We start from the raw sequence: 26,418 nt of genomic DNA on the forward strand, positions 1-26,418 counted from the left end.
CCCCTGATATTGAAAACTACTGTCAGGTAGTTTATTAACCCTTCGGGTGCTTTACAGGAATTAATGCAAAGTGGTATGACAGAAATTAAAATGTGGATTTTTAGCACCTATATGTCTCTAACTTCTGAACAGATTACTATAGCAATCAGATTCTAAGGCCATTATTTGGTCGTGAATTGCCACGGCAAACATCAGGACCACAAAATCATGATCTGAGGGCACCAATTTGGATAAAAAGGGGACCCTCACACTCTGTTAACCATTTTTATGATGTAGTCACTATTGACAGCAGCATCTATGGGGTTAAATAGACTTGGACGGTGCAAACACTGATCCTGGCTGATGCAGCAAATTGTCAGCTATAGTGTACAGCCGATGGCTGCTGGATTGTCTCCTGTATGGTGATGCTATTCTATATATCAGGTCAGTTAAAAGACGTATTGGCGGTCATTAAGGGGTTAAGAGAACTAAGTAATGTAATAGGCAAACCATTATTTCTTATATTTATGGACTCTATAGCAACACGGTCTGTTCCACAGGACTTACGCATAGCAAATGTGGTACCAAAATTCAAAAAGGGCTCTAAAAGTGAACCTGGAAATTTTAGGCCAGTAAGTCTAACCTCTATTGTTGGTAAAATATTTGAAGGGTTTCTGAGGGATGTTATTCTGGATTATCTCAATGAGAATAACTGTTTAACTCCATATCAGCATGGGTTTCTGAGGAATCGCTCCTGTCAAACCAATCTAATCAGTTGTTATGAAGAGGTAAGCTATAGGCTGGACCACGGTGAGTCATTGGACGTGGTATATCTTGATTTTTCCAAAGCGTTTGATACCGTGCCACACAAGAGTACATAAAATGAGAATGCTGGGTCTGGGCGAAAATGTGTGTAAATGGGTAAGTAACTGGCTTAGTGATAGAAAGCAGAGGGTGATTATAAATGGTATATTCTGCAACTGGGTCGCTATGACAATTGGGGAACCGCAGGGGTCGGTGTTGGGACGTATTCGATTCAACATATTCATTAATGATCTGGTAGAAGGTTTACATACAAAATATTTATATTTGTAGATGATACAAAACTATGTAAAGCAGTCAATATAAGAGAAGATAGAATTCTGCTACAGATGGATCTAGATAAGTTGGCAACTTGGGCCGAAAGGTGACAGATGCGGTTTAACAACGAGAAATGTAAGGTTATACACATGGGAAGAAGGAATCAATATCACCATTACACACTGAATGGAAAACCACTGGGTAAATCTGACATGGAGAAGACTTTGGGATCCTAGTTAATGATAAACTTACCTGGAGCACCCAGTGCCAGTCAGCGGCTGCAAAGGCAAATAGGATCATGGGGTGCATTAAAAGAGGTCTGGATACACATGATGAGAGCATTATACTGCCTACAGTTTTGGGTACCAGTGCTCAGGAAGAATATAATGGAACTAGAGCGAGTACAAAGGAGGGCAACAAAATTAATAAAGGGGATGGGGGAACTAAAATACCCAGAGAGATTAGCAAAATTAGGATAATTTAGTCTTGAGAAAAGACGACTGAGGGGCAAAGGTTTTTCCATCAACATAGAAGAGGATTCTTTACTGTTAGGGCATTGAGAATCTGGAATTGCTTGCCTGAGGAGGTGATAATGGCGAACTTAGTCGAGTGGTTCAAGAGAGGCCTGGATGTCTTCCTGGAACATAACAATATTGTATCTTTCAGTTAATAGATTCTTTAGGAAGGTCGTAGATCTGGGGATTTATTCTGATGGAATATAGGCTGAACTGGATAGACAAATGTCTTTATTCGGCCTTACTAACTATGTTACTATGTAGATTGTTGACAGTATGCAACCACACTAAGCTCTTACCATTTCAAGCTATGGTAGCACATTAACCCCTTTCTGACATATGACGTACTATCCCATCGAGGTAGTATGGGCCCATATGACCACCGACGGGATAGTACGTCATCACCGATCAGCCGCGCTCACGGGTGAGTCATGGAACGCTCCTGACACATTAACCCTCAGAACACTGCAATCAAACATGATCGCAGCTTTCCGGCGGCATAAAGAAGCATCGCTCAGGGAGGGGGCTCCCTGCGTGCTTCCCTGAGACCCTCGGAGTAATGTGATGTGATCGCGTTGCTCTGAGGGTCTCCTGTTGTGAATTCCGCTCTTGGGCTCCCTCCGGTGGTTGTAAGTGGCACTTTTGTGAGTTCTGCTCTTGGGCTCCCTCTTGTGGTTTCTAGTGGTATGGCTGCTCCTTTGAGTTAGCTGTCTTCAGCTGCCTCCAATTATTGTCCGCTATTTAAGTCTGGCTCTTTATTCAGCCTGTGCCACTTGTCAATGTTCCAAGCTGGATTCACATCTCTGCTTGGATTCTCCTGGTTTCCTGACTAGTTCTGCAAAGATAAGTTCTGGCTTTGCTCATTTCAGTCCACATGTTGTGGACTTATTGTTCTGTGCATTCTATATTTGTCTAGTTGTCAGTATGGATTTTTTCTGTTAGCTGGAAGCTCTGGGAAGCAGATTTACCCTCCACACCTTTAGTCAGGTGTGGAGATTTTGTAAACTCTGTGTGGATTGTTTTTGTAGTTTTTATACTGACCGCACAGTATCCTTTCCTGTCCTGTCTATCAAGCTAGACTGGCCTCCTGTGCTAAAATCTGATTTCATTTCTGCGTATGTTATTTTCCCCTCCTCTCACCGTCAATATTTGTGGGGGGCTATCTTTCCTTTGGGGATTTTCTCTGAGGCAAGATAGGTTTCCTGTTTTCATCTTTAGGGGAAGTTAGATCTTAGGCTGTGTCGAGTGGTCTGGGGAGCGTCAGGTACCCCCCACGGCTATTTTTAGTTGCGCTGCTAGGTTCAGGGTTTGCAGTCAGTACAGATACCACCTCCTTCAGAGCTTGTCTCATGTTGTTCCTAAACCACCAGATCATAACAGTCTCCTACCTCCTCCTCCCTGCAGGCCCCGGATCCAAAATGGCCACAGAGGGCCTTCTGGGTCCAGCAGGGAGGTGGCTTGCAAACGCCTGCTCAGAACAGGCGCCAGCAAGCCTCCCTGCAGTGCCTGTCAGATCGCTGATCTGACACAGTGCATTGCAAAGTGTCAGATCAGAGATCTGACATTATATAGTCGTGACCCCCCCCCCGGGACAAACTAAACAAATAAACGTGGAACAGTATAACGCCCCCCCAAAAAGAAATTCATTAATTGCTGGTTTTTGGTCATTCTGCCTCACAAAAAAACGGAATAAAAAGCGATCAAAAAACGTTATGTGCCCGAAAATGGTACCAATAAACAAGTCAACTCCTCCCGCAAAAAACCTCACATGACTCTGTGGACCAAAATATAGAAAAATCATAGCTCTCAAAATGTGGAGACAATTTTTTGCAATAGAAAGCGTCTTTTAGTGTGTGACAGCTGCCAATCATAAAAATCCACTAAAAAAACTCTATAAATAGTAAATCAAACCCCCCTTCATCACCCCCTTAGTTAGGGAAAAATAATAAAATAAAAAAAATGTATTTATGTCCATTTTCCCTTTAGGGTTGGGGCTAAAGTTAGGGTTGGGGCTAAAGTTAGGGCTGGGGTTAAGTTTAGGGTTGGGGCTAAAGTTAGGGTTAAGGTTGGGGCTAAAGTTAGGGATAGGGCTAAAGTTAGGGTTAGGGTTGGGGCTAAAGTTAGGTTTTGGATTACATTTACGGTTGGGATTAGGGTTAGGGGTGTGTCAGGGTTAGGGGTATGGTTAGGGTTATGGTTGGGATTAGGGTTAGGGGTGTGTTGGATTTAGGGGTGAGGTTAGGGTTGGGATTAGGGGTGTGTTGGGGTTAGGGGCATGGTTAGTTAGGGGTTAGGGGTGTGTTCGGGTTAGGGGTGTGGTTAGGTTTGGGATTAGGGTTAGGGGTGTGTTGGGTTAGGGGCATGGTTGGGATTAGAGTTAGGGGCGTGTTTGGGTTAAGGGTGTGGTTAGCGTTATGGCTAGGGTTGGGATTAGGTTTAGGGGTTTGTTTGGGTTAGGGTTTCAGTTAGAATTGGGGGTTTTCACACACGACATGGCATCTGATCTCAATTCCAGCCAATTTTGCAAAACGGCGCTCCTTCCCTTCCGAGCTCTGCCATGCGCCCAAACAGTGGTTTACCCCCACATATGGGGTATTATCGTATTCAGGACAAATTTCACAACAACTTCTGCAGTCCAATTTCTTCTGTTACCCTTGGGAAAATAAAAAATTGGGGGCAAAAAATCATTTTTGTGAAAAAATATAATTTTTTATTTTTATGGCTCTACATTATAAACTTCTGTGAAGCACTTGGTGGCTCAAAGTGCTCACCACACATCTAGATAAGTTCCTTAGGGGGTTTAATTTCCAAAATGGTGTCACTTTTGGGGGGTTTCAATGTTTAGGCACATCAGGGGCTCTCCAAACGCGACATGGCGTCCTATCTCAATTTCAGTCAATTTTGCATCGACAGTCAAACGGCACTCCTTCCCTTCCGAGCTCTGCCATGCGCCCAAACAGTGGTTTACCCCCACATATGGGGTATCAGCGTACTCAGGACAAATTGTATAACAACTTTTGGGGTTCAATTTCTCCTGTTACCCTTGGTAAAATAAAACAAATTGGAGCTGAAGTAAATTTTTTGTGAAGAAAAGTTAAATGTTGATTTTTTGTTAAATATTCCAAAAATTCCTGTGAAACACCTGAAGGGTTAATAAACTTCATGAATGTGGTTTTGAGCACCTTGAGGGGTGCAGTTTTTAGAATGGTATCACAGTTGGGTATTTTCGATCATATAGACCCCTCAAAGTGACTTTGAATGTGATGTGGTCCCTAAAAAAAAATGGTGTTGTAAAAATGAGAAATTGCTGGTCAAATTTAACCCTTATAACTCCCTAACAAAAAAAAAATTGGTTACAAAATTGTGCTGATGTAAAGTAGATATGTGGGAAATGTTACTTATTAAGTATTTTGTGTGATATATCTCTGTGATTTAAGGGCATAAAAATTCAAATTTGGAAAATTGCAAAATCTTCTACATTTTCTCCAAATTTCCATTTTTTTCACAAATAAACGCAGGTAATATCAAAGAAATGTTATCACTATCATAAAGGACAATATATCATGAGAAAACAATGTCAGAATCATCAGGATCCGTTGAAGCTTTCCAGACTTATAACCTCATAAAGGGACAGTGGTCAGAATTGTAAAAATTGGCCTGGTCATTAACGTGCAAAGCACCCTTGGGGGTAAAGGGGTTAAATATGAGTGTCTGAGCAAAGGGTCTAAATACTTATGACCATGTGATATTTAAGTTTTTCTTTTTTATTAAATTTGCAAAAAGGACTACATTTCTGGGGGAGTTTCAATCAAGTAGGATGCAGAGTGTACATTAATGTGAAAAAAAATGAACTTTTTTGAATTTATCAAATGGCTACAATGAAACAGAGTGAAAATTTTAAAGGGATCTGAATACTTTCCATACCTACTGTACAATGCCATGAAAAAGCCTTCATGAGGAAATGTCCCATCAATACTACTCGCAGGATTATGGTGTATTCAACACCAGGCCACATGTTTCTTGTGCCACTATGAGCATCCTTTGTGGCCTAAACAAGGTACTACGGCTTGCATGGTCTCCAGACTTATCTCTCATCAAGCATATTTGGGCATCATTGTTAGGCAAAAGAAAACAAAGCAGCACGATTGTCATGCTTGATACAGAATAAATTGAGACGTTTTGCTAATTTTGTTTCCATTATTTTATCACTTGCATATCTAACATATCTATTAATCTTGTGTTCTGCATTATTCCACAATTTTTCCTACTTGGTGTTGCAATTTCCATGTTGAGAAGTCTAGATAGAACTATATGCATATGGGTATAATAGCCAAAAGGAACCAGGAATCTTCTGAAGGGCAGGGCGCTTGAATTATGAGCTTCCGTTGCTAAGGAAATATTTGTGGAACCCTTCTGATTCATTATACCAGCCGATGCGATTGGGGAAGGTTGTGTTTGGCTCTATTTACTTTTTTCAACTAGTTCACATGAACAGTGTGTGGCTATGAACTTTTATTTAATTAGGGAAAAAAGCACCAGAAAAGGTTGTTGTAAGGCACAAATTTTGTTGCAACTCTTTTCATGCTCAATGTCTTAGTTCAAATTTGCAGACAGAACTCCATGAATTTCCAGTCAAAGGTCGGATGGAGATCTTCCAGATTGGTTTGACAAATTTTAGTCACATTTTTATCAGCAAGCCATAGGATCCGCTCCTGATTCCCCTTGCAGGATTCAATGGTTTCCATTCCTGTGAAGCATGGATACAACTGAAAATATGTGAAGGACAGAGGATAAGGGCCCTCACCAGCTCCCTGTCCCAATGTGTGACATCCTCTCAAGTGAAGCAGAGAACTGGAGCACAGAGGTAGTGAGGACAAAGGTGAACTCTTTATTGGAGCAGAAGGTAGATCCATGTTTATTGCTATTTAATTTCTTTGTGGAGTAGATCAGTGGAAGGGAGGGTGAGTTTGAAGAGGGGGCATGGTTGAGGTCAGTGTGGAGAGAAAACAAATGGGACAGTTGAGGAGGGGCAGAGTGGAGATGGGAAAAAGAAAAAAGTGAAGGAAGGTAGGGTTAGAAAGGAAAGTAAGAAGTAGTGACACTGTTGAGGCCATATTAATAGGGGAGAACAGTGTAGAGGTCATAGTTCATAAGGGTAGGTGATGTGGCTGTTATATTTCATATGAGGGAATGGTGTGGCTGTCCAGTGAACACAAAGAGGGGCAATTATTTAGTTAGGAGTTTACTTTGCCTATGTATTAGGCAGGTTTGTGTTTAGTAAGTCTGCTCAACTGATACTTCATATAAGCTGCTTAATACTTCAACACAATAAATGACAGAGCTGAAATATAATGAAATCACATATTTGTAAGCATGCCAAGCAATCAAGAAGTCAATTAAATTTACTACGTTAAACAGTAAGAATGCTGTAGTATTAGTGTGAAGGCTTAGTGACAGCATCGGAATGGAATTAGAAATCCAAACATTAGGGATTTCAGAAGAAATAGGTGTGGGTTATATAAAATTTGCATATTGTATTGATTTCTTTTCATTGTGTGGCAAATGTCATAAATTTGGCAAACACACATAGATTATAGTTAGCCTTGATTATACCTTTGACTTGTTTAACCCTGCTGTTGTCTTCGGTCTGGGGAGACCGATTTTGAACTTTGGTATTTTTGGGGGTGTTCAAGATGCGGTTCTGAAACTTGTGGTTGATTGACTTAAATGAGGATGGGTCGGTCGGCCACGGGTTTCAGAGCCGCATCTTGAATATTTTAAAGAATATTGAAGTTCAAGGTCGGTCGTTTTTGACGGAAGACAACAGCAGGGTTAATAAAAAAACGACAGAATTTACTAACTCTGTTAAATGTTTTACTAGGTTTTAGGTAGCAATAATTCAACTATTGACCTACAAAGAAAAGAAAGGTGAAACCAGAGCATACACAAAAAAAAAAACTGAACAGCAAATCCCATGAAAGTGTAGTCATTCACATTTTTTTCATTCATTAAGGATTAAGATTGGCTTTAGGGAAGTGTAACCTGTGGAATCACATTCAGTCCATCAGCTGCCTTTGCTAAATGGGGTGACTTTTGTATCTCCACATATCTTAATACTAATTTACATAATTAATAATTTACATTTACATAATTAATTACAAGATATACATTAACCCCTCTCTGACCTTAGACGTACTATAACGTCGAGGGGCCATCGGCCTATCTGACCCTCGACGGGATAGTACGTCATAGTGATCGGCCGCGCTCACGGGGGGAGCGCGGCCGATCACGGCCGGGTGTCAACTGCCTATTGCAGCTGACATCCGGCACAATGTGCCAGGAGTGGTCACGGACCGCCCCCGGCACATTAACCCCGGCACACCGCGATCAAACATGATCGTGATGTGCCGGCGGTGCAGGGATGCGTCGCGCAGGGAGGGGGCTCCCTGCGGGCTTCCCTGAGACCCCCGCAGCAACGCGATGTGATCGCGTTGCTGCGAGGGTCTCCTACCTCCTTCCTCGCTGCAGGCCCCAGATCCAAGATGGCTGCGGCATCCGGGTCCTGCAGGGAGGGAGGTGGCTTCACAGAGCCTGCTCAGAGCAGGCACTGTGAAGCCTGCACTGCTCTAAGTCAGATCGGTGATCTGACAGAGTGCTGTGCAAACTGTCAGATCACCGATCTGTGATGTCCCCCCTTGGGACAAAGTAAAAAAAAAAAATTTTTTCAAATGTGTAAAAACAAAAAAAATCATAAATAATGAAAAAAAAAAAGAATATTATTCCCATAACTACATTTCTTTATCTAAATAAAAAAAAAAATAATAAAAGTACACATATTTAGTATCGCCGCGTCCGTAACGACCCAACCTATAAAACTGGCCCACTAGTTAACCCCTTCAGTAAACACCGTAAGAAAAAAAAAAAAAAACGAGGCAAAAAACCGCTTTATTATCATACCGCCAAACAAAAAGTGGAATTACACGCGATCAACAAGACAGATATAAATAACCATGGTACCGCTGAAAACGTCATCTTGTCCCGCAAAAAACGAGCTGCCATACATCATGATTACCAAAAAAATAAAAAAGTTATAGTCCTCAGAATAAAGCGATGCCAAAATAATTATTTTTTCTATAAAATAGTTTTTATCATATAAAAGCGCCAAAACATAAAAAAAATATAAATGAGGTGTCGCTGTAATCATATTGACCCGAAGAATAAAACGGCTTTATCCATTTTACCAAACGTGGAACGGTATAAACGTCTCCCCCAAAAGAAATTCATGAATAGCTGGTTTTCGGTCATTCTGCCTCACAAAAATCGGAATAAAAAGCGATCAAAAAAATGTCACGTGCCTGAAAATGTTACCAATAAAAACGCCAACTCGTCCCGCAAAAAACAAGACCTCACATGACTCTGTGGACTCAAATATGGAAAAATTATAGCTCTCAAAATGTGGTAACGCAAAAAATATTTTTTGCAATAAAAAGCGTCTTTTAGTGTGTGACGGCTGCCAATCACAAAAATCCGCTAAAAAAACGGCTATAAAAGTAAATCAAACCCCCCTTCATCACTCCCTTAGTTAGGGAAAAATAAAAAAAAATTTATTTATTTCCATTTTCCCATTAGGGTTAGGGCTAGGGTTAGGGTTAGGGCTAGGGTTAGGGCTAGGGTTAGGGCTAGGGTTAGGGCTAGGGCTAGGGTTAGGGCTAGGGCTAGGGTTAGGGCTAGGGCTAGGGTCAGGGCTAGGGTTAAAGCTAGGGCTAGGGTTAAGGCTAGGGTTAGAGTTAGGGCTAGGGTTAGGGCTAGGGCTACAGTTAGGGTTGGGGCTAAAGTTAGGGTTAGGGTTTGGATTACATTTACGGTTGGGAATAGGGTTGGGATCAGGGTTAGGGGTGTGTCTGGGTTAGAGGTGTGGTTAGGGTTACCGTTGGGATTAGGGTTAGGGGTGTGTTTGCATTAGGGTTTCAGTTATAATTGGGGGGTTTCCACTGTTTAGGCACATCAGGGGCTCTCCAAACGCGACATGGCGTCCGATCTCAATTCCAGCCAATTCTGCGTTGAAAAAGTAAAACAGTGCTCCTTCCCTTCCGAGCTCTCCCGTGTGCCCAAACAGGGGTTTACCCCAACATATTGGGTATCAGCGTACTCAGGACAAATTGGACAACAAATTTTGGGGTCCAATTTCTCCTGTTACACTTGGGAAAATAAAACAAATTGGAGCTGAAGTAAATTTTTTGTGAGAATAAGTTAGATGTTCATTTTTATTTAAACATTCCAAAAATTGTTGTGAAACACCTGAAGGGTTAATAAACTTCTTGAATGTGGTTTTGAGCACCTTGAGGGGTGCAGTTTTTAGAATGGTGTCACACTTGGGAATTTTCTATCATATAGACCCCTCAAAATGACTTCAAATGAGATGTGGTCCCTAAAAAAAAATGGTGTTGTAAAAATGAGAAATTGCTGGTCAACTTTTAACCCTTATAACTCCCTAACACTTTGCTGATGTAAAGTAGACATGTGGAAAATGTTACTTTTTAAGTATTTTGTGTGACATATCTCTGTGATTTAATTGCATAAAAATTCAAAGTTGGAAAATTGCGAAATTTTCAAAATTTTTGCCAAATTTCCATTTTTTTCACAAATAAACGCAGGTATTATCAAAGAAATTTTACCACTATCATGAAGTACAATATGTCACGAGAAAACATTGTCAGAATCACCAGAATCCGTTGAAGCGTTCCAGAGTTATAACCTCATAAAGGGACAGTGGTCAGAATTGTAAAAATTGGCCTGGTCATTGACGTGCAAACCACCTTTGGAGGTAAAGGGGTTAAGAAGTAGTATATTTTTAATAAGGAGCTTTTAACTGGTGAATGAATATTGGTATTATTGGAGCAATAAATGGTGGTATTTGACTGTGACACCGCTACGCAAGAACAGTATACTTTTGTAGTGTTTGGGGTGTTGTGGTGCTATAGAGCATTGTAATTTTGGCAATTGTATGGAAGTGTTTTAGGTGCACCATACTTTCTAGCACCCATGACCATGCTTAGTATGGCTATTGAATATTAAATGACAATATACCAACTAGAGGGGCATCAACAGAAGGTACAGCATCGAGTACGACCGAACTTAAGATGCCATGTGCTACTGTACTAGCACACCTACATGTACATCGTTATGCCTGCTAAACAAATCAATCAACTGTGGTGTTATCAAGACACTCTCTGAAGAAATAATGATTGACAATTGTAGGGACAGGCTGTTAATATTACAGTCCTGGAAAATCTCTTTAACCCCTTCATGACCCAGCCTATTTTGACCTTAAAGACCTTGCCGTTTTTTGCAATTCTGACCAGTGTCCCTTTATGAGGTAATAACTCAGGAACGCTTCAACGGATCCTAGCGGTTCTGAGATTGTTTTTTCGTGACATATTGGGCTTCATGTTAGTGGTAAATTTAGGTCAATAAATTCTGCGTTTATTTGTGATAAAAACGGAAATTTGGCGAAAATTTTGAAAATTTCGCAATTTTCACATTTTGAATTTTTATTCTGTTAAACCAGAGAGTTATGTGACACAAAATAGTTAATAAATAACATTTCCCACATGTATACTTTACACCAGCACAATTTTGGAAACAACATTTTTTTTTGCTAGGAAGTTATAAGAGTTAAAATTTGACCAGCGATTTCTCATTTTTACAACGAAATTTACAAAACCATTTTTTTTAGGGACCACCTCACATTTGAAGTCAGTTTGAGGGGTCTATATGGATGAAAATACCCAAAAGTGACACCATTCTAAAAAATGCACCCCTCAAGGTACTCAAACCCACATTCCAGAAGTTTTTTAACCCTTCAGGTGCTTCACAGCAGCAGAAGCAACATGGAAGGAAAAAATGAACATTTAACTTTTTAGTCACAAAAATTATCTTTTAGCAACATTTTTTTTATTTTCCCAATGGTACAAGGAGAAACTGAACCACGAAAGTTGTTGTCCAATTTGTCCTGAGTACGCTGATACCTCATATGTGGGGGTAAACCAATGTTTGGGCGCACGGCAGGGCTTGGAAGGGAAGGAGCGCCATTTGACTTTTTGAATGAAAAATTGGCTCCACTCTTTAGCGGACACCATGTCACGTTTGGAGAGCCCCCGTGTGCCTAAAAATTGGAGCTCCCCCACACGTGACCCCATTTTGGAAACTAGACGCCCCAAGGAACTTATCTAGATGCATAGTGAGAACTTTGAACCCCCGGGGGCTTCACAAATTGATCCGTAAAAATGAAAAAGTACTTTTTTTTCACAAAAAAATTCTTTTAGCCTCAATTTTTTTCATTTTCACATGGGCAACAGGATAAAATGGATCCTAAAATTTCTTGGGCAATTTCTCATGAGTACACCGATACCTCACATGTGGAGGTAAACCACTGTTTGGGCACATGGTAAGGTTCGGAAGGGAAGGAGCGCCATTTGACTCTTTGAATGAAAAATTATCTCCATCGTTAGCGGACACCATGTCGTGTTTGGAGAGCCCCCGTGTGCCTAAACATTGGAGCTCACCCACAAATGACCCCATTTTGGAAACTAGACCCCCCAAGGAACTTATCTAGATGCATATTGAGCACTTTAAACCCTCAGGTGCTTCACAAATTGATCTGTAAAAATGAAAAAGTACTTTTTTTTTTCACAAAAAAATTCTTTTCGCCTCAGTTTTTCATTTTCACATGGGCAATAGGATAAAATGAATCCTAAAATTTGTTGGGCAATTTCTCCCGAGTACGCCGATACCTCATATGTGGGGGTAAACCACTGTTTGGGCACACGGCAGGGCTCGGAAGGGAAGGCGCGCCATTTGACTTTTTGAATGGAAAATTAGCTCCAATTGTTAGCGGACACCATGTCGCGTTTAGAGAGCCCCTGTGTGCCTATGCATTGGAGCTCCCCCACAAGTGACCCCATTTTGGAAACTAGACCCCCCAAGGAACTTATCTAGATGCATATTGAGCACTTTAAACCCCCAGGTGCTTCACAGAAGTTTATAATGCAGAGCCATGAAAATAAAAAATAATTTTTCTTTCCTCAAAAATGATTTTTAGCCTGGAATTTCCTATTTTGCCAAGGGTAATAGGAGAAATTGGACCGCAAATGTTGTTGTCCAGTTTGTCCTGAGTACGCTGATACCCCATATGTGGGGGTAAACCACTGTTTGGGCGCACGGCAGGGCTCGGAAGGGAAGGCACGCCAATTGGCTTTTTAAATGGAAAATTAGCTCCAATCATTAGCGGACACCATGTCACGTTTGGAGAGCCCCTGTGTGCCTAAACATTGGAGATCCCCCACATATGACCCCATTTTGGAAACTAGACCCCCAAAGGAACTAATCTAGATGTGTGGTGAGGACTTTGAACTTCCAAGTGCTTCACAGAAGTTTATAACGCAGAGCCATGAAAATAAAATAAAAATTTTGTTTTCTCTAAAATGATCTTTTAGCCTGCAATTTATTATTTTCCCAAGGGTAACAGGAGAAATTTGACCCCAAAAGTTGTTGTACAGTTTCTCCTGAGTACGCTGATACCCCATATGTGGGGGTAAACCACAGTTTGGGCACATGTCGGGGCTCGAAAGTCAAGTAGTGACATTTTGAAATGCAGACTTTGATGGAATGCTCTGCGGGCGTTACGTTGCGTTTGCAGAGCCCCTGATGTGGCTAAACAGTAGAAACCCCCCACAAGTGACCCCATTTTAGAAACTAGACCCCGAAAGGAACTTATCTAGATGTGAGGTGAGCACTTTGAACCCCCAAGTGCTTCACAGAAGTTTATAACACAGAGCAGTGAAAATAATAAATACGTTTTCTTTCCTCAAAAATAATTTTTTAGCCCAGAATTTTTTATTTTCCCAAGGGTTACAGGAGAAATTGGACCCCAAAAGTTGTTGTCCAGTTTCTCCTGAGTACGCTGATACCCCATATGTGGGGGTAAACCACTGTTTGGGCACACGTCGGGGCTCAGAAGGGAAGTAGTGACTTTTGAAATGCAGACTTTGATGGAATGGTCTGCGGGCGTCACGTTGCGTTTGCAGAGCCCCTGGTGTGCCTAAACAGTAGAAACCCCCCACAAGTGACCCCATTTTGGAAACTAGACCCCCCAAGGAACTTATCTAGATATGTGGTGAGCACTTTGAACCCCCAAGTGCTTCACAGACGTTTACAACGCAGAGCCGTGAAAATAAAAAATCATTTTTCTTTCCTCAAAAATGATGTTTTAGCAAGCAATTTTTTATTTTCTCAAGGGTAACAGGAGAAATTGGACCCCAGTAATTGTTGCCCAGTTTGTCCTGAGTACGCTGATACCCCATATGTGGGGGTAAACCACTGTTTGGGCACATGTCGGGGCTCGGAAGTCAAGTAGTGACGTTTTGAAATGCAGACTTTGATGGAATGGTCTGCGGGCGTCACGTTGCGTTTGCAGAGCCCCTGGTGTGCCTAAACAGTAGAAACCCCCCACAAGTGACCCCATTTTGGAAACTAGACCCCCCAAGGAACTTATCTAGATATGTGGTGAGCACTTTGAACCCCCAAGTGCTTCACAGACGTTTACAACGCAGAGCCGTGAAAATAAAAAATCATTTTACTTTCCTCAAAAATGATGTTTTAGCAAGCAATTTTTTATTTTCTCAAGGGTAACAGGAGAAATTGGACCCCAGTAATTGTTGCCCAGTTTGTCCTGAGTACGCTGATACCCCATATGTGGGGGTAAACCACTGTTTGGGCACATGTCGGGGCTCGGAAGTCAAGTAGTGACGTTTTGAAATGCAGACTTTGATGGAATGGTCTGCGGGCGTCACGTTGCGTTTGCAGAGCCCCTGGTGTGCCTAAACAGTAGAAACCCCCCACAAGTGACCCCATTTTGGAAACTAGACCCCCCAAGGAACTTATCTAGATATGTGGTGAGCACTTTGAACCCCCAAGTGCTTCACAGACGTTTACAACGCAGAGCCGTGAAAATAAAAAATCATTTTACTTTCCTCAAAAATGATGTTTTAGCAAGCAATTTTTTATTTTCTCAAGGGTAACAGGAGAAATTGGACCCCAGTAATTGTTGCCCAGTTTGTCCTGAGTACACTGATACCCCATATGTGGGGGTAAACCACTGTTTGGGCACACGTCGGGGCTCGGAAGGGAAGGAGCACCATTTGACTTTTTGAATAAAAGATTGGCTGGAATCAATGGTGGCGCCATGTTGCGTTTGGAGACCCCCTGATGTGCCTAAACAGTGGAAACCCCTCAATTCTTACGCCAACACACCCCTAACCCTTATCCCAACTGTAGCCGTAACCCTAACCACAACCCTAACCGCAACACACCCCTAACCACAACCCTAACCCCAACACACCCCTAACCCTAACCACAACCCTAATTCCAACCCAACCCTAACCCTAAGGCTATGTACCCACGTTGCGGATTCGTGTGAGATTTTTCCGCACCATTTTTGAAAAATCCGCGGGTAAAAGGCACTGCGTTTTACCTGCGGATTTCACCTGCGGATTCCTATTGAGGAATAGGTGTAAAACGCTGCGGAATCCGCACAAAGAATTGACATGCTGCGGAAAATACAACGCAGCGTTTCCGTGCGGTATTTTCCGCACCATGGGCACAGCGGATTTGGTTTTCCATAGGTTTACATGGTACTGTAAACCTGATGGAACACTGCTGCGGATCCGCAGCGGCCAATCCGCTGCGGATCCGCAGCCAAATCCGCACCGTGTGCACATAGCCTAATTCTAAAGGTATGTGCACACGCTTTGGAAAACGCTGCGGATCCGCAGCAGTTTCCCATGAGTTTACATTTCAATGTAAACCTATGGGAAACAAAAATCGCTGTACACATGCTGCGGAAAAACTGCACGGAAACGCAGCGGTTTACATTCTGCAGCATGTCACTTCTTTCTGCGGATTCCACAGCGGTTTTACAACTGCTCCAATAGAAAATCGCAGTTGTAAAACCGCAGTGAAATGCGCAGAAAAACCGCGGTAAATCTGCCATAAATCCGCAGCGGTTTAGCACTGCGGATTTATCAAATCCGCTGCAGAAAAATCCGCAGAGGACCAGAATACGTGTGCACATACCGAAACCCTAACCCTAACCCTACCCCTAACCCTACCCCTACCCCTACCCCTAACCCTACCCCTAACCCTACCCCTACCCCTACCCCTAACCCTACCCCTAACCCTAACCCTAACCCTACCCCTAACCCTACCCCTAACCCTAACCCTAACCCTAGTTCTAACTCCAACCTTAGTGAAAAAAAAAAAAATTCTTTATTTTATTATTGTCCCTATCTATGGGGGACAAATGGGGGGGGTCATTTACTGTTTTTTTATTTTGACCACTGTGATAGATTATATCACAGTGATCAAAATTCACATTGGAACGAATCTGCCGGCCGGCAGATTCGGCGGGCGCACTGCGCATGCGCCCGCCATTTTGGAACATGGCGGCGCTCGGGGAAGAAGACTGACGGACCCCGCCAGGATCGGTAAGTATAAGGGGGGGAGATCAGGGCACAGGGGGGGGAGATCAGGGCACGGGGGGGCGTCGGAGCACGGGGGGGGAGGGATCGGAGCATGGGGGAGAGTGATCGGTGTGCGGGCGGGTGGATCGGTGTGCGGGCGGGTGGATCGGTGTGCAGGGGGGGGGGATCGGTGTGCAGGGGGGGTGGTTCGGAGCACGGGGGGGGATCGGAGTGCGGGGGGGTTTGATTGGAGCACGGGGGGGTGTGATTGGAGCACGGGGGAGCGGACAGGAGGACGGGGGAGCGGAGCACAGGACGGAGGGGAGCGGGCCACAGATCGGGGGGCTGGGGGGGCGATCGGAGGGGTGGGGTGGGGGCACATTAGTATTTCCAGCCATGGCCGATGATATTGCAGCATCGGCCATGGCTGGATTGTAATATTTCACCATTTTTTTAGGTGAAATATTACAAATCGCTCTGATTGGCAGTTTCACTTTCAACAGCCAATCAGAGCGATCGTAGCCACGAGGGGGTGAAGCCACCCCCCCTGGGCTAAACTACCACTCCCCCTGTCCCTGCAGATCGGGTGAAATGGGAGTTAACCCTTTCACCCGGCCTGCAGGGACGCGATCTTTCTGTGACACAGCATATGCGTCACAGGTCGGATTGGCACCGACTTTCATGACGCATACGCTGTGTCACAGGTCGGGAAGGGGTTAAGGAAAAGTTAACAACTAAAGTGAGACTCAAATCAAAATGAATTGTTAAAGGGAACCGGTCAGCAGGATTGTGCATAGTAACCTACACACAGTGTCAGGTCGGTGCCGTTATACTGAATAAAGTGACTGCTTGCAGAAGGGTTATTTTTTTATTCAGTATGTGATGGTATTCATTATGCAAACTAGGGGGCAGGTCAGTGAGGGATCAGTGACCTGTCAGCAGGCTGTATTATGAATAGATAATCAGAGCACCTCATGCCCCAGCCCTGCCTTAGGACACAAGAATCTCATTAGCACAAAACTGAAAATAAAGATTAAGAAACAACCACAAGACGGATTTCATCAACCAAGGTGTCAGTATAATCAGTATAACGGTACCGACCTGACACTGTGTGTAGGTTACTATGCACAATCCTGCTGACAGGTTCCCTTTAATGTCAGTTTATAAAATTCATAGTGAAGTGAAATTACATGGAAAACTCTGACTTCTTTAAGCATTTCATATACTAATTATGCAGTGAACCACAATGAACATGAATCATTGAACTCAATTTATTGCAATAATAATGCAATTTATAATTTCCATATAACACTCAAATTTTTTCCATGAAATGTATTTCGACATTCAGGTCCCCGAGTACACCATCAATCTGGACATAATACAAAGTCTAAACAAGGAAATGTCTGTCTTTTAAAATGAAAAGGTTGTTGGACTTATGCCAGATTTCCTTATTGTTTTATCTTAGGGCACATATTCAAGATAACTTTGCTAGGAAATGTTTAAAATACTTTGCATAACATTCCACTTACCAAATGGCTCTGCAAAGAAAAGATCCAGTAATATCTTATGCAAGGTTGGTGATTTGATGGCAGAAATCTCATCTTTATTTGTGAGGACTACAGAATATAATGTCCACCATTCTCCAGATCCTTCCTGAAAAAAATTATAAAAGAAAAAGTCAATTTGTAAAACCCAATACATACATCACATACAATAGAAATATCACATGATTATAAATGTTGCAAAACAGTATTTCAGTTTATTTTATGCATAACCAGGCCTATAATTGCTGTTAAGGGAATTAAGCATACAGTCTTGGGCATTTTTTTTGGGGGGGGGGTTGCTCAATTAACAATTTGCAAAATTATTAATTAAAAGAAAAGTAAAAGATGTGGATGCAAAAAGGATATTCAAGTTTGGGATGAAAGTCTGCACTCTATGTGACTGCAGGCTTCTAAATCTTCACAGTGTACACACCACACACTGTCAGGATTCTCCAGTCCTGGCCATGAGAATGGGTGGTCACGTAACCACAAAAATACGATTTGCATACATGTAGTCATGTGCCAAAATCTGTAAACCAGGGGATTCTATGGAGCCCACCAAATTTCATTTAAACAAAATAAATACATTTTAATTATACAGTGGACTTTGCTATTATTATACACATTGAGCCTAAAAATATGCCGTGTTGGACTGAAGTGTCAAGGGCCCACCAGTAACATTGATTCTGCGGGCCCACTGTTCAGCTACATGCAAATATTACATTATTGTCACGGGTGTGTCAGATGCAACAGACAGTCGTTCTACATCTGGCTGCAGAAGGTCTCTACGTTTGGCATTGCAGACGCCTTCTGAATCCTTCTGACTGTTGGACCCAGGGGCCATCTCCCTCCGGCTCTAATTGACACACCTGGACCGTGGAGTTTATAAACTTCCAGCCTGCTTCTGGGAGTCGCCAGGGATATTCACGTTTTCCCTTGAGAAGGCTTTGAGCTGTAGCTGTTGGCTAACTTCCTTTCTGTTGCTCTTGGAGGACATTTGGTGTCATCTCTCTGAAGACTGCTCAAGCTAAGTTCCTCTCTCCTTGTTTGTCTCCCTTGTTGTCTTTAGTTATCAGTGGGGACTGACCAGTCCTCACTCCTCCCCCTCCCCTATGCAGGGTCTAGCTCTAGGGATATACAGGGCTTAATCTTCCTGCTCGGTGATTATTGTGAACCAATTTCGGGATGGTAGGGTAGGCAGGGTGTTATACGATTTGCCTAGGGGTCTCCACTTCCCCATTTACTAGTGTTTGGGCTTCCTGCCCCTCATCGCTTCATATTGCACTTAGTCTTTCCCACACTGTGTGTGACAATTATCCTCATTCACAAAAGTCTCTCTGCTTCTGTATAATAGTAAACCAGGAAGTTTTTAAATAAATGATGAGATGCTGCCCTTGTCTGTGCATAGTGAATCAAGTGTATTGTGCAAACTACTGCTCATAGAAGGTGGCAGAGGGACCACTCCTAGACAGGGGTCCACCATGAGATTCAACTTTTATCCTGTGGGGCAGCTGAGCCTGTCTAGTGAAAAGTGAATAGATCCAAAATCAGCACTAAATTGAGCTGTCTTCAGCAGGCTCTTCCGTCCGTCAGAGAAGTATCTGGTACTCTGGTGTGCCACTTTGACCAGAGTAGACATGATTAAGCTACCGGTCTCTTACTGGTACCTATTGAATGATAGCAGTCAGTCATTGATATAGAAAGCATAAAGAATAAATAGACTTCTCAAATTTGAAATTGCAATACCATGATGGAAAAGTTGTGAAGTGATGGAACTCACAGGATCAAAACAAATCTCAATGAGTGATATGCAAACAATGAAAAATTAAGCTATTAATGCTTGTCAAAGGAATGTTCAGCCACACTGAATGCACTTCAGCACACAAATCATCATGATCCATTTCCCACTCACTTCAAATTGACAGTATTTTAGTGTTATATTTCACTGGGTGATGTGTTAGATAAATAGAAAGGGTCTCACAGGGACAATTAGGGTCAGCCCAAGGTGAGGGGGAATGCCTTATCATCTATGTATACAATAGGGTGCAAAACTGCAGACAGGTAAGGGTGCTATAGGGTGAAATTAGGAGGATTATAGCTCTTTACCCCCTCCATCCTATGACCTATTTACATATTTTGTATATCCAATGTCTTTTTGCTATGAGGTATATTTTTCCAGTATATTAATATTTAATAAAGATTATTATATAGGGGTTTATTCTAATTTTTGGTATATCAGTGAAGGGCCCCTCTGTTGTATCTTCTTGGTTTTTACACAATTGCAAAAGGGAGCTTCCAGCAGTGGATCTTGATGATTTGCGTGCCCAACTGCATTCAGTGTGGCAAAACATTCCACAAACAAGGATTATTAACTTCAGTTATAGCATGCTGCCAAGGCATGTAAGAGCATGTACTTTTGCACATAGACATCATATGCAATGATGAATACATTGAGATGTTTTAAAAATGTGTTACCTTTATCACATGCATATCATTTACATGTTGATTGATCCTGTAATTTCCATGATTTCAAGACTTTCCTTCTTTGCGTTGCAAATTTATTGCTGAGGAGTGTACATAACACAGTGAAGTCCCTTTAATTTTAAATATGAAATTTCAGTGACAGAAATTCAAAGAGGACATTTCCAGTATTGGATGTCAGTGGCGTTTAGCTTAGTGTTATACGTCATAACATAAGTAGTAGACAAAAAAAATATATATATTCAGTGTTTATTGTAAATTAAATGTTTGAAACAGTAGCGCTAAACTTTCTGTACATACATACATTTGTGGCATGCTTAATCTTTTGAAGGGGAATCCACACATTTCCTAAAAGGGAGTCTCGAAGCCAACCACACTTCCATACTTGTACAAGGAGACCACTTTGTGTGTCATTAAGGTCACTGTAACAAGAAAGAGTGTTTAGGTAGGTTTACCTAGTTTTCATGCAGATTTTCATTTCCAGTCATGAGAATTGTTAAATCGTACCTCGAGCATGCTCATTACATATTTCACTGAATGCATACTATATTTCCTGCTAACCACACTATAAAGATTTGTGTCTATAAGGTCCAGCCTGTAAAACTCATCAAAATTCTCATGGAAAATCAATATGTTATAATACATTAACATGGATGATCCTGATGACAGGTTCTCTTTAAACTAAAGGTATGGGCATAATAGCACTGTCATACTGATCTAATACATACCTTTAGTGTAAAAATTAGCAGCTTGGTTTTCGTTAAGCCCTTTCTGGCATTGGAATTAATGATACGTCTATGTGCCCTGGGTCCTATTGACATGTGACGAATTATTATGTCCAGGCGATCGCGGCCAGGTTTTAGCGGAGTCTGACAGCTGACACCCGACACTAAGTGTGAGGAGCTGTCCCTCACCGCTCCCAGCACTTTAACTCCCTAAATGCTGTGATCAAACTCAATCACAGCTTTCCAGGAGTCGAGAAAGGGATGACAGCCCCTCTGCCCTTGGATCCCTGCCATGGTGACCCGATGTCATCATGATGACATCCGGGTCACTAGAGCTCAGCAAGTTGCTTGATCATGTGCAGTGCATGATCAGCAACTTTCTCTGTCAGTGTAGAGCTGACAGTTTGCATAGCAAGGGGATGCTGCTGCATCCCCATGATATTCAAGCGATCAGCCTACAAAAAACGATAGTCCCATAGTGGTACAAAGTAAAAAAGTAAAAACGAAAAGTTAAAAATTTTTTTTAAAGAATTTTAAATCTACTATATAAAGCTGAATGTGTGTATGTGTGTGTGTGTGTGTGTATGTGTGTGTGTATGTCCGGGATTGGCATCTGCACCGTCACAGCTACAGCCACAAAATTTTGCACAGTCACACGTCTGGACCCTGAGAGCGTCATAGGCTACGTTGTGAGGTGAAATTTTACCCCGCGCTTTCCAATTCACCAAACAATTTTGCCCCTATCTACATAATGGGGAAAAAAGTGAAAGGAAAAGTGTTGGAGGCGTCGCAGCTACAGAAACAAAATTTTGCACAGTCACACGTCTGGACCCCGAGAGTGTCATAGGCCATGTTGTGAGGTGAAATTTTAACTCCGCGCTTTCCAATTCACCAAACAATTTTTCCCCTATCTACATAATGGGGAAAAGTGAAAGGAAAAGTGTTGGAGGCAAATTGACAGCTGCCAGATGTGAACATGGGGGACTTAAAGAATGAGAGCGATGGCGCAAAAGAGTATATACCGATCAGTTGCTAAGGTGGGGCCCCGCGACATGAGATACTCACCACACATGGGGATATGAACACACACAAAATGCGCCACACACTACCACGTGCTTGAACACATATACCACCCTCAGCACACATTTCACCACACATACACCAACCTCGCCACATAAAAGTCGAAACACAAAAGTCGCCGCTCAAAACTCGCCACGCGCAAAACTCGCCACATGCAAAAACTAGGCTCTCGCAAAACTCGCCACAAGTGCAAAACTCACCTCATGGAAAACTCGCCACACGCAAAACTTGCACACGCGGAAATATTGCCACATGCACAAAATTTGCAACACATGCAAAAGTTGCCTCACACAAAACTTGCACATACTCAAAAGGCACCAGACATAAAACTCACCACGCGCAAAACTCGCCATGCGCAAAACTTGCTGCACACAACTTGCTACACTAACCTGTTACATGCAACTCGACACACAAAAAGTTGCTACACGCATGTTGCCACACAAAACTCATCTCACAAAATTCGCTACATGCATGTCGCCACACACAACTCAACACACACAACTTGACAAACGAAACTCGCCCTAAAACACACACAAGTCTGGTATTAGCCTTCAAAAATAAAAATCTGATTAATAAGCAGACAAACTACTAGAGCAACAAATGTACCATATAGGAAATACAGCAGCTGTCAGTCAAATGACCTGTCTATTATGTGTATGTGTGAGCTAATATATACTGCCAGGGGGAGGGCTTCCTGTTGGCTGGGGATTTATCAGGCTGCCAATTTATCTTACAAATACTGAGGTAAAAATACTGAGCAAATAACGTGTTAACGAGGTCTAATACAGGAGATCACACAGGTATATACTATATACAGGGGAGATAACACAGATATAAACTATATACAGGAGAGATAACACACAGGTATATACTATATAGAGGAGGAGATGACATACAGGTACATACTATATACAGGAGGAGATGACATACAGGTATATGCTATATATAGAAGATGACATACAGGTATATACTATATACAGGAGGAGATGACACAGATATATACTATATACAGGGGAGATGACACAGGTATATACTATATACAGGAGGAGATGACATACAGGTATATACTATATATAGAAGGAGATGACATACAGGTATATACTATATATAGGAGGAGATGACATACAGGTATATACTATATATAGGAGGAGATGACATACAGGTATATACTATATATAGGAGGAGATGACATACAGGTATATACTATATACAGGGGAGATGACACACAGCAGGTATATACTATATACAGGGGAGATGACATACAGGTATATACTATATACAGGAGATGACATACAGGTGTATACTATATATAAGGGAGATGACAAACATGTATATACTGAGGTGAAAATGAGAGGTGTGAGGTGAAAATGAAAAGGTGTGAGTGCAAAATGAGAGGAGTGAGGGAAAATAGTGTAGTGATCGGAAAATGACAGATGTGAGTCGAAATGACAAGTGTTAGGGGGGAATAAGAGGAGTGAGGGAGAAAATGAGAGGTGTGAGGGAGAAAATGAGAGATGTGAGGGGGAAAATGAGAGGTGTGATGGGAAAATAAGAGAAGTGACGTGCTATAACTAACCACAGATATTTACTATGCCCAGGCAACGCCGGGCTCTTCAGCTAGTATATATATATATATATATATATATATTTATTTATAAAAAAGATTATACAATTATCCATAAATAAATATTTGTATGAAAAAAAAATATAAACAATAAAAGTACACATTTTGTATCGCCGCATCCGGAATGACCTGACCTATAAAACGGTCCCACTAGTTAACCCCTTTAGTAAACATCATTAAAAAAACAAATTCAAGGCAAAAACAATAGTTTATCATTATACCGCTGAACAAAAGTGGAAAAAAACGCGATCAGAAAGACGGATATAAAAAAAAAAAATTGTACTGCTGAAAACATCATCTTGTACTGCAAAAAACAAGCCACCATACAGCACCATCTGCAGAAAAATTAAAAAGTTATAGCTCTCAGAATAAAGCACTACAAAAATAATTTTTTCTGCAAAATAGTTTTGTGTAAAAGCGACAAAACATTAAAAAAAATAAAAATGTGGCGTCACTGTAATCGTACTGACTAAAAAAATAAAACGGCCTTATCAGTTTTACCACCCGCGGAATCACATATGGTGTTTGTTCATTCTGCTTCCCAAAAACGGAATAGAAAGCAATCAAAAATTGTCAGGATGTCAGGTCTCTGAAAATGGTACCAATAAAAACATCAACTTGTCCTGCAAAAAAGAAGCCATCACATGACTCTGTGGGCCAAAACATGGAAAATTATAGCTCTCAAAATATGGCGATGCAAAAACTAGTTTTTTCAATAAGAAGAGTATTTTAGTGTGTGACAGCAGGTCAAACATAAATCCCGATATAAATCTGGTATCGCTGTGATCGTACCAACCCGAAGAATAAAGTTGCCTAATCACTTATACTGCACGAAGAATGGCATAAAAAATAAATAAAACCAATTCTTCACCTGCTGTTGATTTTTTCACTCTGCCTCCCAAAGTAAGGCTCAGCACACATTTATACTGTGCTCTGCACCGAGCGCTTGTATTATGGTTTCCTTGAAAATTTCTGAAATACGGAACCTCTGGCGGAAGAATCACTGTAATGAGGCAGATGGAGGTACTGTGGACACCCTCTGACCTGTGATCCGGTGGTGTCCGTCTTTTTAGGATTGCATACCAGTGCCGTCAGCCACAGTTTTGTGCACTTCTGAAAAGAAGGACAATGCTGGACAGAGGCCTGACAGAGTCCATAGTAACTCTTCTGCCTCATTATAGTGAATGGATTCCTCGGGGGTTTCATCTGAAGCACATCCCTCAGTAATTTAGATGGAAACCCCAAAGTAAGTGCTCAGCATACAGCGACTGATAAATGTGATCCCAAATATTATATAATATGTTCCCAATAAAAGCTTCAACTCAATCCACAAAAAAAGCAAGTCCCCACTCAGGTCTGTCATCTGGTAATGGAAATATAGGGGGCTTCCACATTACTGGTAGTACAAAGTCTCTGGAAAAGCAAAATGGCTCCTCATACAAATCCAAATGCCTCCTCCCTTCTGAGCACCACAGTGTACCTATACCACATATAGCGTTCATATTTGGCATTTCAGAAGTGATAAGACACCGCCTACCTTACGGTGCATGACTCCAGAAGCACAGGCTGGGCTTAACGTACTGATGACTGCAACGTACTTGTCACTACAGCATTCTGGTCACTACAACGGTAGTTTGCAATTTTCACTTGGCAACATTCATTGCTGCTTGTTTCTGGTAAATACCCATGGAGTCAAAATATTTACTACACCTGCAGATACATTCTCAAAAGGGATATAATTTCCAAAATGTAGTCACTTGAGGGGGGATTCTGCTCTTCTAGCAATTAGGCACTCTGTGGAGTCCGAAAACTGTTCTAGGAAAATCTGCGCAAATAGCGCTCTGTTCCTCCCAAGTCTCTCTGTATGGCTAAGTAGTACTGTACAGCCACATATGGGGTATTGCCACATTCAGTAGAAATTGTGGGAGAATTTACGGTGCCATTTTTACCGACTTCTTGTGTGAAAATGTAAAATCTAGGGCTAAAACAAACGTTTGATTATAAAAATTTAGTTATTTTTTTTCTTCACTGCCCAATGGTATAAAATTCTCTGACACACCCGTGGAGTCAATATGATCACTGCACCTCTAGATGAATTCATTGATAGCTGTAGTTTGTAAAATGTGGTCACTTAATGGGGGGGGTTCTGCTGTTCTGGCACCTCTTGGGCTATTTCTGTGGGTCAAAGCCTCTCCCAGTGGGTCATGGCACCTGCAAACCATAACAGTAATATCTGGTGCACCTTGCCTTCTGAACTTTGCATTGTGTTTGAAAAATATTTCTTAATTACATATAGGGTATTGGCGCACTCAGCTTGTTATAAAAAAAATTCCTATGAGCCCTTAGAAAAATTAAAAACCTGGGGCTAAAACAACATTTTAGTGGTAAAAAATGTAATTTCTTCTCTCTTCACCGACCAATGGTGTAAAATTCTGTGAGGCACATGCATTGTTAATAAGATCACTGCACACCTAGATTAATTCATTGCGGAGTGTAGTTTGGAAAATTAGTTTACATATACGGGGTTTCTATTGTTCTGGCACCTCAGGGGCTCTGCCAATGTGACATGACACCCTCAAACCATTCCAGGAAAATCTGAACTCTAATATGGTGACTCTTCCCTTGTGAGTTTTGCACTGTGTCTCTAAAATAGTATTCCCCCACATATGGGGTATCGGCGTACTTGAAAGAAATTGCACAATAAATTATTTGTGGCCAAAATAACATTTATTGTGGAGAAAATGTGATTGTATTCTTTTCACGGCTCATCATTATAAACTTCTGTGAGGCACATTAGGGTTCAAGGTGCTCACCGCACATCTAAATACATTCCTTGAGGGGTCTAGTTTCCAAAATGGAGTCACTTGTGGC

Source organism: Ranitomeya imitator, chromosome 4 (assembly GCF_032444005.1).
Source record: "Ranitomeya imitator isolate aRanImi1 chromosome 4, aRanImi1.pri, whole genome shotgun sequence".
Lineage (NCBI taxonomy): Eukaryota > Metazoa > Chordata > Amphibia > Anura > Dendrobatidae > Ranitomeya > Ranitomeya imitator.